Source organism: Gossypium raimondii, chromosome 9 (genome assembly GCF_025698545.1).
Source record: "Gossypium raimondii isolate GPD5lz chromosome 9, ASM2569854v1, whole genome shotgun sequence".
Lineage (NCBI taxonomy): Eukaryota > Viridiplantae > Streptophyta > Magnoliopsida > Malvales > Malvaceae > Gossypium > Gossypium raimondii.
In genome coordinates, this window is record NC_068573.1 from 4671855 (window position 1) to 4690332 (window position 18478).

The 18478-nt window shown below is 35.1% G+C and overlaps 1 protein-coding gene across 1 annotated transcript in view; it reads right to left on the minus strand.

Moving 5' to 3' along the window:
- LOC105797400 (wall-associated receptor kinase-like 2) overlaps nt 1-18478 on the minus strand; it is a 97065-nt gene that overhangs the window by 30585 nt on the left and 48002 nt on the right. The gene's annotated exons all lie outside the window — the stretch shown is intronic.

The following is an 18478-nucleotide window of genomic DNA, read 5'->3' on the forward strand; positions in this document are numbered from 1 at the left end:
CTTTGCACTGCTATTGCTTCCTTTTTTGCAGGTGGGGTGAGGTCAACGGAAGGATTTTCCATCTTGGTGCAAGGCAGTACTAGGAGAGCAGACCTCGGGCGGTGGGCGTGCTGACACCACACATAGGGGCAACGGCGCAAAAGGGCATTAGGGTTTCTGAAAACTTTATGTTGTGGGCTTGTATTTGGGTTTAATTTAGATTGTTGGGCTAGGGCAAATTTGGGCTTTGTACAGCTGCCCCTCTTTGCTCGTTGTCGTGTAACGAGAACAGAGCAAAGACCAAGAAAGACCAAATTTGCCTGATCTTGCTGAGTCTTAACTTCTTTGAGTGCTTCTCTTCTTCAAGTAGCTTTATCCCAGTCCACTGTGTCTTATTGCTTCAATCCACTTCTCTACATTTCAAAAGGATCTGACTTGTAGCTTTAATTTTCTTCGCCGTAACTCCAGGGGGACGATGTTTGTGGTTTTAGTCTACTCCGCTACAACGTCAAGGAGATAAGACTTGATGTGATCTGCTCCACTACTGCTTAGGGAGATAAGATCTGTGGTTTTAATTTGCTCCACTGCAATTTTAAGGAGATATGATTACTTTCTTCCGTCTGTTCCACTACTGCTTAGGGAGATAAGACTTGATGCGATCTGCTCCACTACTGCTTAGGGAGATAAGATCTGTGGTCTTCAGTCTGCTCCGCTGTTAACGCAAGAAGGCAAGATTTGTTTCTTTAACCAGCTCCACTGCAACTGATGGAGGCAAGGCTTTGTTTTTGATCTATTTCGCTGTTAACGCAGGAAGGCAAGATCTGCTTCTTTAACCAGCTCCACTGCAACCGATGGAGGCAAGACTTTGTTTTCGATCTACTTCGCTGTTAACGCAGGAAGGCAAGATCTGCTTCTTTAACCAGCTCCACTGCAACCGATGGAGGCAAGGCTTTGTTTTCGATCTGCTTCGCTGTTAACGCAGGAAGGCAAGATCTGCTTCTTTAACCAACTCCACTGCAACCGATGGAGGTAAGGCTTTGTTTTTTTTATCTGCTTCGCTGTTAACGTAGGAAGGCAAGATCTGCTTCTTTAACCAGCTCCACTGCAACCGATGGAGGCAAGGCTTTGTTTTTGATCTGCTTTGCTATTAACGTAGGAAGGCAAGATCTGCTTCTTTAACCAGCTCCACTGCAACCTATGGAGGCAAGGCTTTGTTTTTGATTTGCTTCGCTGTTAACGTAGGAAGGCAAGATCTGCTTCTTTAACCAGCTCCACTACAACCGATGGAAGCAAGGCTTTGTTTTTTATCTGCTTCGCTATTAACGTAGGAAGGCAAGATCTGCTTCTTTAACCAGCTCCACTGCAACTGATGGAGGCAAGGCTTTGTTTTCGATCTATTTCGCTGTTAACGCAGGAAGGCAAGATCTGCTTCTTTAACCAGCTCCACTGCAACCGATGGAGGCAAGGCTTTGTTTTCGATCTACTTCGCTGTTAACGCAGGAAGGCAAGATCTGCTTCTTTAACCAGCTCCACTGCAACCGATGGAGGCAAGACTTTGTTTTCGATCTGCTTCGCTGTTAACGCAGGAAGGCAAGATTTGCTTCTTTAACCAGCTCCACTGCAACCGATGGAGGCAAGGCTTTGTTTTTGATCTGCTTTGCTGTTAACGTAGGAAGGCAAGATCTGCTTCTTTAACCAGCTCCACTGCAACCGATGGAGGCAAGGCTTTGTTTTTGATTTGCTTCATTGTTAACGTGGAAGGCAAGATCGCTTTTTAACCAGCTCCACTACAACCGATGGAAGCAAGGCTTTGTTTTTTATCTGCTTCGCTATTAACGTAGGAAGGCAAGATCTGCTTCTTTAACCAGCTCCACTGCAACCGATGGAGGCAAGGCTTGTATCTTCGACCTGCTTCGCTGCTAACGCAGGAAGGCAAGATCTGCTTCTTTAACCAGCTCCACTGCAACCGATGGAGGCAAGGCTTTATTTTTTATCTGCTTCGCTGTTAACGCAGGAATGCAATATCTGCTTCTTTAACCAGCTCCACTGCAATCGATGGAGGCAAGGCTTTGTTTTTGATCTTCACTGATCTACTCTCTAGGGAACATGACCTGTCTAATGAACCTAATTATGCCTAATGACTAGGATGGCATGATCAAAATGAATCAAACGCTTCTAACTAGACATGTGTGAATGGTGTTTGCATGAATGCAGAATTTTATCTTTCCGAGAATGATCCCGCTTAGGTTGTCATTACTCGAAGTTTATTAAGGCTTTGTGACTGACGTGCTACGACGCCTTCTCGCTTGATTGGCTTTTCTGAAGAGACATTTAGCCAGGTTGCCCCCCACTTTAAACCTCCCAGTTTAATTCATTGGGGTGCAAAACTTGTACTATCATTCTCCCACTGTAATCCAAGGGTAGAAATATGGATTTTCCTCAATCCTCTCTTATCAAAATTCAAGGATACAGGATCTGAATCATTCTGGTTTCTTACACCATTCCCAAGGTGTCGTACCAAAAACTTATGCGTAGATGAGGGCTCTCTTCTCTGAGGTAACCTCTTCCTCTTGCCTGGTGATCATCGCTTGCTTGTTTATGTAAGCTTTGTTGCCAACATGGCATCTTGTCAATCAACGCATTTGACAACAAAATCCAAAGAGAAAGTCTAAATTTAGACTATTCCTTCTCAAATTTCCAACCTTTAAATTTGGTGAGTTCTAAACAATAGTCCTGTTTCAGGTTCCTGTATTATTTAGAAACTTTTCAGAGTAATATGCAAAACTTCCCTTGTAAAAGTTTTATTAGTCCATTAATCATTATTCCAATGCAACATGCTTGCAAAAAGGGTGATGACAATGGATAAGAATAAAATTGGTTCTGAGCATAGCTCAAAAGGAATAAATTATCAAAAATAATAAAGAAGGATAACAAAGAAATTGATTGGGAATGTATATCTTGGAAAAGAATAAAGTATTCCAACAACAACAAATTCAATATAAATAATATGAGAATTAGGTGTCTCAGATATCGCAGCTTGAACTTCTCTGTACAAACTTTCTGAAGATTATTCTGAGTTTGACAAGTGTTTAGGAGATCTACCATGCTTTGTCGATGCCCCAGGACGTCGCCTATCCTTTCCTGTTGATTCAGGCATAACAAGATTACTACATGCCCCAATCTAATTAAGATTCGAATCGCTTTGATCACTTCATGCCCCCTTTTGATCAATATTTAAGCCGCCCTTTTCGGGTTTTCAACTCAAATCCCCCTTGGCCTAAGGTGTCCTTTGCGGGTTTTCCCCTTAGCCTCTCCATTTTACTTTTTATTTTTCATTTTTCATTTTCATTTTTCATCTCTCTTTTTTTTGAACTTCATTGTCTTGCAATACAGTGACAAAACCGTGGTGCCTGATTTTGAACTAGTTACAGCCCTCAGCTATCGTGTTGTCATTCCAGTTCAATGCATTTTCCAATACCATCCTCTCTGGAATTCTATATCGGCATATGATGACATTGACGCGTGCAGTAGCCTCTATCCATTTGATGAAGTAATTAATCTCAATAGTGGAGCAATGCCCATTAGAAGTCTTCGATAATGGTGATGTCCATGCCCCATTTTACTCGAAATTTGAGTCGTCCTTTTCAGGTTTTCAACTCAAAACCACATTTGGTCACCAAGCGCCCTTTTGGGTTTTCGCCTTGGCCTCTTCTTTTCTTTTCTTTACTTTTCATATTTTTATTTTGACTTTGATTGATTTCCCTTTTTCTTTTCCTTTTTTCGAATCAGATCTAAACTCTTGGGATTAGGCAAGTCCTTGTTATCCCTTTCAAAGGATCTTCTCTGATATCGAATTTCCTTTATAGAGCCTTTTGGGGCAAAATTACAACTGGAAACTTTTGATCTTCCTCTTCCATCGTGATAAAATCCAACAACATCTTGAAGGGATAGAAACTCGACTTCAAACGGGCAAAGCTATGCTGAATCGACGAGAACGACATTGCCCCGACAAAGAATTTTCATTGCGTCATTCACACTGCAACTTTCGTCATTGTGTTTTGTGCAGATTTCATTATCAGCACTTAACTCGGCATATCCTGGTATAATCCTACAAAGACATCTTTGAACTCTAAAGGCCACTCAACAAGGTATCGCTTCGTCTTTGACGTCAAGTCAAATCTAATCTTCACCAAGCCCACAATTCCTAATGATTCCTTGAGAGGTAGGATCTGCCTATCCTTTTGTTCAACCGTCATCAACAAGTCCAAAGATGAACTACAATCTATGTCATTTTCAAAGTCATGTGATCCCTTTAAACACATGCCTCACTCAAAAGGAAAATCTGAGTCTATAGCAGTGTCATTCATGTCATTGATATCTGAGGACTCATAATAAGTACCAAAGAATATACAAAAGAATGTATAAATTTATGAATAATTATTTATACAGTATGATTATGAATGAATGAATGATGTGGAAGAAAATTCAAAAGAATGAAATAATCAGAAATAATTATTCAAAAAGAATATTGGCTCAAAAAGGAATGCAAATATGTATTTTATTAGAATAATAACGTTCAGACATTAGCCTATTTCACAAAGGAATTTCTATCGCTTTAGGCTAAAACGACAAAAATGTTTTGAACATTACTCTAAGTAAGCTTTGATAGCTACAGGGGATTGCTTAGAACACTCCAAATTTATAAGGGCGGGTGTCTAACAAGGTCACTTTTCCTTTGTGTCTTTTCATTGATGTGAACATTTCCCACTCTTCTCCATGCGTTGCATTGACTCCATTATCAATTATGATTGGGTAATGGATTTCTCGCACTGGAGTCTTCATCAAATTTGACGACACCCCTACTGATAAGCCTTTCAATCGCTTTCTTAAAGGCAATGCAATTTTCTATGGAATGCCCCGTATTTCCCGCATGATATTCGCATTGTGCCATTTGGGGTACGGAGGCTGTGGGGGTTTTGAGTAGAAAGGGGAAACAATGTGCGCATCGAATAACTTTTGATACTGCTCCTTATACGTCATCGGAATTGACGTGAACTGGAGGTTCTCAGTACCTTGTTTCACACAAGGTTCTTGTCTAGATGAACCTTGTTGACTAGCTACCCCTTTACCTGGATGAATTACTGACCTTGAGTAAGCTGTGTTTTTCACCTCATTTTCTCTTCTCCTTGGGTTGACCTCTTATCACTCTTCTCCGCCTCGATTTTTCCGGCTTTTATAGCATTCTCAATCATTTCACCATTCATAACTATGTCAGAAAAGCTTTTTGTTGCGCTTCCTAACATATGCGTAATGAACAGGGCCTTCAGTGTATTGATGAAGAGCATTGTCGTCTCTTTCTCCAAGAGGGGTAGCTGAACTTGGATAGCGACCTCCCTCCATCTTTGTGCGTATTGCCTGAAACTCTCGCTCGATTTCTTCTTCATGTTTTGTAACGTAATTCTATCAGGGGTTATATCCGTTACATGACTGTATTGCCTCATGAATGCTTGTGCTAGGTCCCTCCATGAACTAATCTCGGTACGGCTCAATTGATTGTACCATTTAGATGCTGCCCCTACCAAACTGTCCTGGAAGTAGTGAATCAACAGTTGATCATTGTTGATGTACCCGGTCATCCTTCGGCAAAACATAGTTATATGAGCTTCGAGACAGCTTGTTCCGTTATGCTTCTCAAACTCCGGTATTTTAAATTTGGGGGGAAGTACCAAATCTGGGACTAAGCTCAAATATTTAGCGTCGATCCCATGATAATTCTCGCTACTTTCCATTGCTTTGAATTTCTCTTCGAGCCATTTACATCTTTCCTCCAATCGGCTCGGCAGTTCTTCCTTTGCTTTCTCTTTTCCCATCATTTTGTCGAAATCAGGTACTATGGGATTGGTAGGGGCTTCTCTGAGATGAGAACCTATTCCAGTTTGGAAATTTATGGCATTGAAGTACCAGTCTGAAACTGCTGAGGCCTGATAGTGATAGATGATCTGCGTGGGTGCACCTCAGCTTGGGTTTGCGCATAAGGAGGAGTGAAACCTGGGGGATAGAGAGGGCTATCATTATTTCCTTCTTCTGTATTAACCACAGGGTCCTTTCCTTTGTCGTTCCCCCCTTTCAACAACTGCGTCAATTCAGCTATCATGTTTTTTTGAGACTCTGTCATTTCATTCCTCATATCTTGTTGAATCTTCTCTAACCGCTCTTGCATTTGCTCTTGCATCTCCTTTTGGAGTTTTTCAAGTCTTTCGAATCTTTGATCCATGGCTTTTGTCTTGCGACGGGTACCGTAGTGATAAACGGTTGGCGAATTTTTGTTAGTTTCCAGGGTAATTCTGTCATAATTTTAAATTAATTAGGCTCCCTTTTTAAAACTTTAATGCATATGATGATATGTAGATGCATGAAATGAATGCCTAAAGAGACGTTGATTCTAATTCAATTGCATTTAGGAAACTTTTCTAGAAAGCAAATTCCTTTACATAAAGCAGATGCATGTACCGCCTCGCCCTTATATTCCAAGAGGCAACATCGATCTTTTTCTTCATCCACAAGTTTGAGATAATCTCGCCAATTTCCAAAAGATGCCACTACTAGCTCCTTTTCTTGATCTTGGTCGCGATCCATCATCTGTCCATCTTCATAAGGCTCGTCAGCTTCTTTAAGGGAGTTGGAATGTCAAAGGCTCTTGGACAATCGTCTTGAATCCTTAGGCCATAAAGTAAAGGTCCCGAACTCTTTCATCATCCTTATTGAGTTTCTCAGAATATATTCGGGAAGTCTTATTATTTGCCACTTTATCAAGGAATTCGTATTCCATGACAAGATTTCTAAGTTAGTAATTAAACTTGAATCAATATCTCCTTCCTAAGATGCAAATGCAATGCAATCATAATCAAAACGAAACAAGATAGGTTAGTACCAAATAGAAGCAAACAAGGAAAACAGAAAGTACCTAATCAGGTAACCACTAGGGATTTAGAGTGGCTCTACCTATGTTAAGTTCCTAAGTCCACTATATGAGGTTTGGTTCTAAAGTCAAGGTACCCGAACCAGCAGATTCCTCGATCCTCACCCATTATAGGCTCATATAGACCGAGTTCAGTTCAGGGGGATACATTTCCCTATGGCTGCATAGAGATGAAAATCTCACGAAGACATAGGTACGGATGTATCCCGAAAGCGATCCACTATCCTGCACGGAGGTGAAAACCTCACGAAGGAGTAGCTTCTCACTCCCACTTAAACGGTTGTGACCAAAGGTCATGCAATGCAATGTGCAGAAAGATGCCAAAATTTAAGCCAATACATCAATCATAAACCACAATTGTAATAAAGACGAATGAAATGCAATGAAAGGATCGTAAATTTAAACTAAAATTTTGATTTTCGACAAAAGACAAAAAGTAATCAACTCGTGGCTTGACTCTCTTTTTATGTCCCCAGTGGAGTCGCCAAGCTGTTGACACCATTTTTTTGACAAAACGGGGTCGACTTGGATTTTGAAAATGAAAACTAAAAATGGGAGTCGCCACCAATCTTTTTTGATGAGGTGTGATCGGGTCACCTTAAAAAGTGGTTGTTTTTAATAAACGATTTGATTTTATTAAAACAACAGTTTTGGTCCACGAAATTCAGAAAAACAGGTTCGAGAGTCGGTTACGTACGAGGAAGGATTAGCACCCTCGATACGCCCAAAATTGGTACCTAGTTGATTAGTTAATGTCTTAATGTCGAAAATTGAGAACTTTGAAGAAATTTAAAAAATACGATACTTTTATTAAAACGTTGAAAATTTTCAAGAAAAGGGGCATATTTCACGTTATTCGAGAAAGAGAATCATATCCAGTAAGTTAGGACATAATGTCTCGAATTCCCGATACGCGAATGAAAAATGCTTATTTAAAAAGATATTTAATTATCTTGGATTAAAAATGGATCACGACCAGTAAGTTAGGACGCGATCCTATTTTAATTCCCGATATCGTTTAAAACTTGAGTTTGAAAAGATTCATGTAATAAAGTTTAAAAGAATATTCAATTGTTTAAATCAAATGAAGAAATCGCAACCCAATACGTTAGGGCACAATTTCTCAAAATATTAAACATTGAATATTGCATTTATTTCAAAAAATCCTCGTCTCGAGAAAACAACGTGTCACATCCAATGCGTTAGGACACAACGTATTGAATTTTCGATAACGAGCTTTTTATCATTTTTAATAGAGTAATCCCGATTATTTAGATTCAACGAAAAAATCAGAACCCAATACATTAGGGCTCGATTCTCTCAAAGATCTAAAATACCGACTATTACTTATATTTTTAAAATTTCTTTTTTGAAATCTAAATAAAAAATGGGTGTAATGGAATGATGATGATAATGTAAGTAAAATAACACGAGCAAGATAAAAGATAAATGAATAATAAGACTAATATAAAAAAACAATCATGCAGGCACAATAACAAATAATAAATAGATAAAAACTAAAGCAAGAAAAATAATAGTAGCGACGCATACACAAATAAATTAACAAAATTATAAAAATATAAAAATAAAAATATATATATACACATATATATGTGCGTAAAATTATGAAAAATGAAAAGCATGTGTATGTTCACATTTTGAAGCTATTATACATAAAAATATGTGGAAGTATGTATGCATGAATATATTTCAAAATTCTTAAATATAAGAGGCATATATATATACGTATACATATATGAGTTATAGAATAAAGAATATATACATATAGATATATATATATATATTATAGAAATGTATATATACACGTATATAACAAAGTTTGTAATAGGAAAGAATAAAAGGACATGAATAAACAAATAACAATATAATGAGACAAATATCTTGGATATAAGTATACATAAACAACAGTAACAAATGATAGTAGTAGTAATAATAATAATAATAATAATAATAATAATAAAAAAGTAATAAAAGTAATAAAGGTAATAATACTATAGTAATGATGACATTATTAATAATAATACTATTAATAATATAAACAATATTGCTACTAATAATAAAAATAATGATAAAATAACAAAGATATCAAAAAGGGATTAAATTAAGCTAAAAACAAAATTTGGAGGCAAATTCAAAATAAATAAAAAAGGAAGAAGATCAAAATGAACGCGCAAAAAACTTGGAGGGGGCAAATGGGAAATAATCCCAAATTCAAAACGTACAGCTGTAATAGGGATTAAAATGAAGCAAAAAATAGAATTACAGGGTAAATTTAAAAGGAAAAATAGAACGGAATGGGACCAAATTGAAAACACTAAAAAGGTGGAAGGACCTGGTCTGCCAATAGCCCATTAGGCGCGAAAACACGCTGGCTGCTCTCGGGTCGGGTTATCAGATAATATTAAAACGACGCCGTTTTGGCGCCTGAAACTCAGGCCCAAAACGACGTTGTTTTGATGAGCCTATTTAAGTTTTAAAAAATCTAAAAAAAATCATTTCTAACCAGCTTTAAAAAAAAAACAAAACATCCTTCACCTTTTTCTCTCAAAGCTCTCAAGTCCGGCCTTGGCTCGTGGTTCACCACCAGATCGGTACGTCGGTCACCAATGATAAGCGCCGCCAGACGTGGGCGGAGAATAACAAAAACTTCATTTTTAATGCTTTAACCTTCCTAAAGCCAAATACGGACCCAAAGTTCTCAAAAACTTAACAAAAATACCCAAAAGCTCAAGAAACCTTTCGGTTTCCGGCCGCCTATCCTCGGAGGCGGCTTCCTCGGCCGTTCACGGCGCTAAAACCCGAATACAGGTTAGTTTTCCCACTCCTTTTTCTTTTTGACTTACTTTTATATATATGTAAATATGACAAGAAAGTAAAAATAACAGTAAACAAGAAAATGAAACGAGAAAAAGTAAAGCAAAAATAGGTATAAACCTTTAATTTCTTTCTATTGATTTTTTGAATCTGTTTTTTTCTTTTTTATTCCAATCTCCCCTTTTGATTACATTTCCTCCGGCTCTTATAGTCGATTTGCACTAGTTATACTACTGTTCATACTACTGTTTCTTTGCACTGCTATTGCTTCCTTTTTTGCAGGTAGGGTGAGGTCAACGGAAGGATTTTCCATCTTGGTGCAAGGCAGTACCAGGAGAGCAGACCTCGGGCGGTGGGCGTGCTGACACCGCACATGGGGGCAACGGCGCAAAGGGGCATTAGGGTTTCTGAAAACTTTATGTTGTGGGCTTGTATTTGGGTTTAATTTAGATTGTTGGGTTAGGGCAAATTTGGGCTTTGTACAAGAGGCGTAATGGAATAGAGGCGCGTAATGGAATAGAGGCGTAATGGCAAATCAATTGTTTGGTTGAATGTAATGGAATAGAGGCGTAATAGTATTCTTGTGTTTGGTTGAATGGAATAGAGGTGTAATAACATAATGGAAAAAACTAAAATGACTAGAATACCCTTAGCATAAATTTGTTTGGGTAAATGATTATTGTTATTGTCATTTAAATTGTAATAAGATTATTAATATCAATAATAAATAATTTAATCATATTTTAACATAATTATTATTAAATATATTATTATTAAAAATATAATTTAATGAAATTCTTAATAATTAATATTCTTATATGAATTTACTCAAATCATAATATATGATACTATAAAATATAATTTAACATAATTATTATTAAATATATTTTAATTAAAAATATAATTTAATAAAATTCTTAATCATCAATATTCTTATATGAATTTACTAAAATCATAATATATGATACTATAAAATATAATTTGAAATAATTAATATTAAATATATTTTAATTAAAATAAATGATTTAATAAAATTTAAAATAATTATAACTAATAAATTTTCTTATATGAATTTGTATAATTTAAAATAATTATTATTAAATATAATTTCATAAAATTCTTGATAATAATTTTTCTTATATGAATTTATATCATTTAAAATAATTAATATTAAATATAATTTAATAATGATATATAATTTCATAAAATTATTGATAATAAATTTTCTTATATGAATTTATATAATTTAAAATAATTAATATTAAATATAATTTAATAATGATATATAGTTTCATAAAATTCTTAATAATAAATGTTCTTATATAAATTTACTAAAATCATAATATAACTTGAGAATTATATTCTGCATAAACATAATCAACTTATATTAAGAAAATATTAGATGAAAATGAAATTCTACATCATAATCCATATATTATATAGTTTTACAACATCAAAAAGTTTGAACATTGAATTTTAATGGCAGAAAGAAATCTTCTGACCCATTCCAATCGCGCAGCAGAAGGTAAACTAAAGAAAACGAGCATTTGAGTTAGATGATCTGAAATTTTACTCAAAGCTCGATACCGCTCATCGTCGGTTAAACCTTCAATTTCCCATAAGGCTGAATATAAATTTGTAGCTTTCTCTTGGATGATCTGGAATTCTTCTGACTTCTGCTGAACTACCACATCGGAGGCAATACTCCTACTGATTTGATCGCCAATGGCCCGCAGGTTTTCGGCCAATAAAATGGCAGCCTCATCAAATGAAGAATACATATTATCACGAGCATCAAATTTCTTCTTTCTCTTGTTTGAAGATGAGGAACCCCCTTGGTTTGTACCTCGTCGCGGCTCCGCAGCAGAAACATCCATGTCATCCAAAGATACGTCAGCTTCGCAGTCATAGAATGAGTTTCTTTCTTCATCCATACCTGTAGTAGGTATACCCTCAGCATTTATTTCTTCAAGAACATTAGCAGCTATTTGAGCATCTTTCCCAGTTCCTCGATCTCTTACGTATATGGTAGTAAGCTGGTCGTAGTAAGGGAAAGTACGATGTCTGAATTGAGCGGCTTCTTTGTGACTCTAAAAAAATGAGGAAATCATATTAGTTATAAGTTTGGTAAAAATAAGATAATAAAGACTTGAAATAATCTTACCTTTAAATAGGAGTCCCAAACCGCATCTTCAGCAACAACGAGCTGCCTATGCTCGACCCAACCAAAACTGCTATTGTTTTGGCCATTAAGCATGTCATAGACGATTGACCACTCCCTTTTTAGTAACCTAATCCTCGATTCAATATTAGGTTTCGCCTTCAACATTGCATTTGGTAAAACCCTTTGTAGCATTCTTTCCAACTCGTTTAAATAACCAGCTTTGAACCCGGTATCAGCATTCAATGTTCCAACATTGTTGGTATATGTATAATTGACCTAAAATTAATTGTTGGTATATGGCTGACTTTTTCGTTTGTATTATTATGGTTTATGGTCAAAACACATGCTCTTGAAATCATACTCTTATCCCAATCTATATGAATTATTCTTTATGAATTGGATATGGAAAATCATTTAGTTCCACCAAATAAAAATAAATAAATTCGATCAAATATTGATTTATGATAAGAGCTTAGGGAGTAATATTTAGTTCCACCAAATAAGAGTTTTTTAATATATAAATTCACCATTTGATTCATCGGCAATGCACAAGGTTAAAATTTTGTTTGAATTTTAAAAAATATATAGAAGGATAAAATTCATAGAGTATTTTATTATTCTATTTTAGATAATCGAGTTAGAATTCGTAGTGTATTGATAACCTTGTATTATCATTTTGTTAATGAATTATCTTTGATTTTTAATTTCCAAGTTGTTGAATTAATTAGGTTTCAAAAAGTCAATTCCATTCTTCATGAAATTAAAGGAAGAAGAAAAAATGATGGAAAACAATTGGAATGCATGATTTGCGGATTCAAAACAATTCGTAGTGTATTGGAATGCTGACTTTTTCCTTTGTATTATGGTTTATGTTCAAAACACATGCTCTTGAAATCATACTCTTATCCCAATCTATATGCCTGTTACAGCACGGTTTTAAAATTCTCTCAACACAACTATAACCAATTGGGTTAATTATTTTTTCTAATTCAAGTCAATTTTGTTCAAGTTGGTGGAATCATAGAATACACCTCAGATTTTGCAGCAACAAATGAAATGAGCTGAAAGATAATATTAGCAGTGTTCATTGCCCACGGTAGAATAATTTCAGCTACGGTCCCATTGCATAAGATTCAGGTCATTTGGTTGCAAGTAAATATATGCAGGATGAAGATATATTTCATAACATTTCATCACAAATCAATGCAAGAATATCAACAAATTTAAAATATCAATATCATTTCTTAAGCCTAATCCGATAATCGGGTTGTCTGTGGAATGCACAAGGTAAAAACGAAATGAAAACCAAAATTTGCCCTATTACAGTACAATTCAATATACAAATCCATCCATATTCAGGCAAATAAGGGTATCAAAAACGACAGTATCATATGTTAAGCCTAATCCGACTATTGTTTTCAAAGGATTGTCGGTCCTATGCTGATGAATAAAGACATACATGCATAATTTTCCCTTAATTACACTACAATTCAATAGCCCCATCCATCCATATTAAAGCAAGCAACACTATCAACAAACAACAGTTATCATTTCTTAAGCCTAACCAACAACACAAAACACATAATTTCCACTTAATTACACTACAACTGGATATATAAATCCATCTATATAAGAAAAGGCACCTTATCAACAAACAACAGTTATCAATTCTAATCCGAAAATTGTTTCTCCGGAACGGAATGCTGTCCTATGCAGAAGAGTATACATGAAATGCATAATTAGCCCTTAACTAGAGTAGGATTCAATATACAAATCCCCATATTAAGAAACAACAATAGAAACATGCAATCGGGGAAAACTAAACATTTTAATCGAACATGCAATACAAACAAAATACCTATGGAAAACTAACCTGTTGTTCTACACCAAGCAACAAGGTAATAATTTCTCGAATCGTCATCCCAATTGTTGGCTTTTTAGCCTTACTATCTATGGGTTTTCTTCTTTACTTAAGATGCGGAGTAGAAAATCATACTTTTAAGTCAAATGCCACAGAAAATAGAGATTTATTCTCAATCTTGAACTTTGATGGAAGAATTGCATTTCAAGACATCATTAATGCGATAGAGGACTTTGACAACCGATACTGGATTGGGACTGGTGGTTATGGTAGTGTTTATAGAGCACAATTACCAAGTGGAGAGATTGTTGCTGTAAAGAAACTTAATCATAGAGAAGCAGAGATCACAACTTTTGAAAAGAGTTTCAAGAATGAGGCAAAATTATTATCAGAAATACGACACAAGAAAATCATAAAGCTTCATGGATTTTGTCTCCATAATCATTGCATGTTTTTGATTAATGAATACATGGCTCGAGGGAGCTTATTTTGTGTCTTAGAAAATGATATTGAAGCAGTGGAGTTGGATTGGATTAAAAGAGTCAAGATAATAAAAGATACATCATGTGCTTTATCTTATTTGCATCATGATTGCCACCCACCAATAGTTCATCGAGACATATCAAGCAATAACATTTTATTGAACTCCAACCATGAGGCTTATGTCTCTGATTTTGGAACAGCTAGATTTCTTGATCCTGATTCATCTAATCAAACAATGCTTGTTGGAACCTACGGGTATATTGCACCAGGTAAAAGGTTTCAAGTATCCGATTGTTTTTGTTTGCTCATCCTATCTGTTTTATCTACTTAGGTTGAAAGTATCCCTTATCAATGCTTGTGGTTAATGATTAGCACGAGTTTACAGATAGAGCACCATGATTTTCAAGTGTTGAAGTATTTTTTTCTATAAAGAACGATAGATTTTAGATCTTTTACAAGATTTTAAAAACTATATTTTAATTGTGGTTCTTTCGTTGTGAAATGCAGAACTTGCTTATACTATGGTCGTAAATGAAAAATGTGATGTGTATAGCTTTGGAGTATTAGCACTTCAAACACTCATGGGAAAGCATCCTGGTGGACTCTTGGTATCACTATCGACATCATATTCCAAGAATATAATGTTAAGTGATATTTTAGATCCACGTTTATCACTTCCAAGTGATCAAAGAGTTGCAATGGATATTGCTTTTGTTGCAACAATTGCCTTTGCTTGCTTAAGGTTGAACCCAAAGTTCCGACCAACAATGAAGTGTGTGTCTCAAGAGTTCCTTTCTCAAAAAAGACTAGTAAAAAATCGTCTCCAAGCTATTTCTCTCTTGTAACTCAAGGAGCATGATATGTATTTGGATGATAAAGGCAAAATTCAAGCTCAGGAGTCAGGGGAAGATGGTGAAATCCATGCCATTTCTTCAACTTAATTTTCATGTCTAACATTATTTGAACAATGTGAGGCATCTCCTTGTTATTTGATCTCTTTATTTTATGTCTTTTCATTCGACATCAGATGTTAGCATTCTACTTTTGAATGCTACCCTCTATGTTTGTTTTTGTAAATATAAGGTCTGGGTATAAACTCTAAACCTTAACCCCTACTTTTATTATCAATAATTTTAGTGGAGAAAATTGATATAGAAACCATGTCTTCTTTTGCTAAGTAAAGATATTTTATTAATAATGTAGCAAAAGCACCTAATCCAAACATTAGCCTCTTTAAAGTGAAGAACAAGACAAAAACAAAGACTATTCAATCAAACGTGAAAGACCATTGAATTGTAATTCTTCTCACTTAGATTTATGTTAGTTCTAAAGTAAAATATTGTGTTTAGTTGAATAATTAGCGTAGATTTCATGAATTGCATCGTATTTGCGTTTTATATTCTTTTTACCTATTTTTAGTTAAATTATTTCAAACCATATATATAATTAAGTGTTTTGACTTGAATTAGTCTAATTTGGAATGAGAAGCGAGTTCAAATACAAGTGGAAGCAAGACGAAGGTTGAAAAAAAGGGAGCAGTAGAAGCAACGTGTGTTGGAGCATGCTGTTGGTGCAAACAGAGGCAACACCATGTCATTTTGTTGTTTATTTACCCTCAATTTTGTCCCCCCCCAAGGATATAAATAATCATTTTTAAGTCTTAATAGAGAGAGACGGAAGGTGCTAATTAGTCTTTATTATGTTTTTCTCTTTTAGTTTTTTGTTGATTTTCTTTCAAAGTAATTGTAGTTGCTGTACAAGCCCAAATTTACCCGGGCCTAATAACATTCAAAATAACCAAAAGACCAAGCCCAAAAATAATTAAAATTACAACCGCCAAAAAAATACAGCCGAAACCCTATGAAAAACTAGGGTTTCAGAACCCTAGTCCCTCCCATGTGCGCCGTACGCTTCTGCCGTACCCACTCCTCTGTTGCGCCACCTGCTCTGCCTGATATCGCCGCACCTACTCCTAGAAAAATAGAAGCCAAACAGAGAGAAACAACAGAGAACAAAAATAAAAAAAACAATATATTACTTTTGGCTATAAAAAGCCAAAATCTTTGTAATACGAAGGGGATTTTTTTTTCTTAGATGTTTTCTTCTTTTCTTTCGGCTAAAGCCGAATATGCTGTAAAAAAGGAAAAAAAACATTGTATGAAAAGAGATAAAAAATAAAATACAAAAACAGAGGTGATTCTGGTTTGATTTCGGTTTTTTTACGTTAATTTTTTTATTTTATCTACGAATATAAAAAAGGGAAGAGGAAAAGAAACTTACCTACGTCGGCCGATCTACTCGCCGTCGACGGCCTAGCCGGAAAAGGAGAAGAAACGAAGCATTTCTTTGTTGCTCTGCCGATTTGGCCGGGTTTTGGGGGGTTTTGGCCTCGGATCTTTGCTCCACGTGCAAAGGGCTTCGAAAAGAGGTTTTTTTATTTTTTCGGCCACCACGGACGGTGGCGTCGTCGCCGACGACCGGCGGTCGGTGTGGTGGTCGATGGTCGGACTCCAGGCCGGAAAAGGAGAGGAGCTAGAGAGAAAATGAAAAAGGCAAAAGTTTTTTTTCTGAAATGGTTTCAAAATGATTTTTTTGTTTATTTTTTACTTATATAGGCCCCTTAAAATGACGTCGTTTTGGGCAAGCCTCCCAGGCACCAAAACGGTGACATTTTTCCTTAGACCCGCGCGCGACCCGACCCGCTCTAGGAAGGATCCTCGCGTTTTCACAGAATGGGTTATTTACAATCCTGGTCCTGCCGCGTTTGCGTTTCTTTTAATTTACTCCCTATTGCTTATTTTTAACCTTTTTGAAAATTTTCCCCAGAATTTTGCTTAGTTTTCGATCAGATCCCTGACCCATCAGCGCGCTGAAAAGGGGACACTTGTCCAGGGTCTGGTTTATTCACTCATTTGGCCCCCGCCCTTTCATGCTCTCTTCGTTCTGGTCCCTCCTCGTTTATTTTATTATAGCTTTGACTCTCAAATTTCATTTTTGTCTTGAATTAGTCCATTTTCTTTATTTCTTTATCATCTTGTTAATTAATCTAGTATTATCATATTTATATTGTCATTTTATATTTATTCATGTATTATTATTATATCATTATATTATACTATTAGCATTGCATTATTATTATTTATTATATTCCTATATTCACTTATTTAAATTTGGAATATATTTATCCTATTGTATATTGATTATTATTACTTGCTTATACATATCATTTTATTTCAAACTTTATCATATATATATATACATACATATATACCTTTTATATTTGATAATTTTAAAATGTATTTATGCATACGCATGTTTTTTTCATATATTTTAAAATATATATATGCATACATTTTATAATATACGTACTTATATATTTTTATATTTTATAATTTTCGTATACATATTTATATATATACGTACATAATTTTTAATTGATTTGTATATATATATATACATACTTATATATTATATATACTTTATATATATACATATATGTGTACACATACATACATACGTTTTACAATACATGTATATATATGCATGTATATTTTATAACTCATACATATACGTGCATATAAATGTTTTTCATATTTCATAATTTCAAAGCATACACATATATACATGCATACATTTCTACAACATACACATATATACAGTCGGAACCATGTTTTAAAATTTTGAAAAAATTGGAATTGATTTTAAAAAATGGAGTTGCCACCAATATTTTATTGATGTGTGATCGGATCACTTTAAAAATAATTTTGGTCTGCGAATTTTGAGAAAATAAGTTCGGAAGTCGGTTACGCCCGAGGAAGGGTGAACACCCTTGTAACGCCTAAAATTGGTACCGAATTGATTATTTAATGTCTTAGTGTCAAAACTTGAAAAGATTTTTAAATACAATCCCATGAAATGAAAGCTTAAATAATTGAATTGGTTAAATGGACAAACCCATTTCAAAGAAATAGACCGCCACACTCAGTGAGTTAGAGTGCAATAGTTCAATCTTCGAAGTTTGGTTCGTCCCTTTTTAATTTTTTTTAAAAAAAACATGTTTTAAGAAAGATATTTGATTATTTAAGTCAATCGAGAAATCAGAATCTAGTAAGCTAGGGTTCAATTCCTCGAAATTCTTAAACATCAAATATTGCCTTTATTTAAAATCGAGATAATA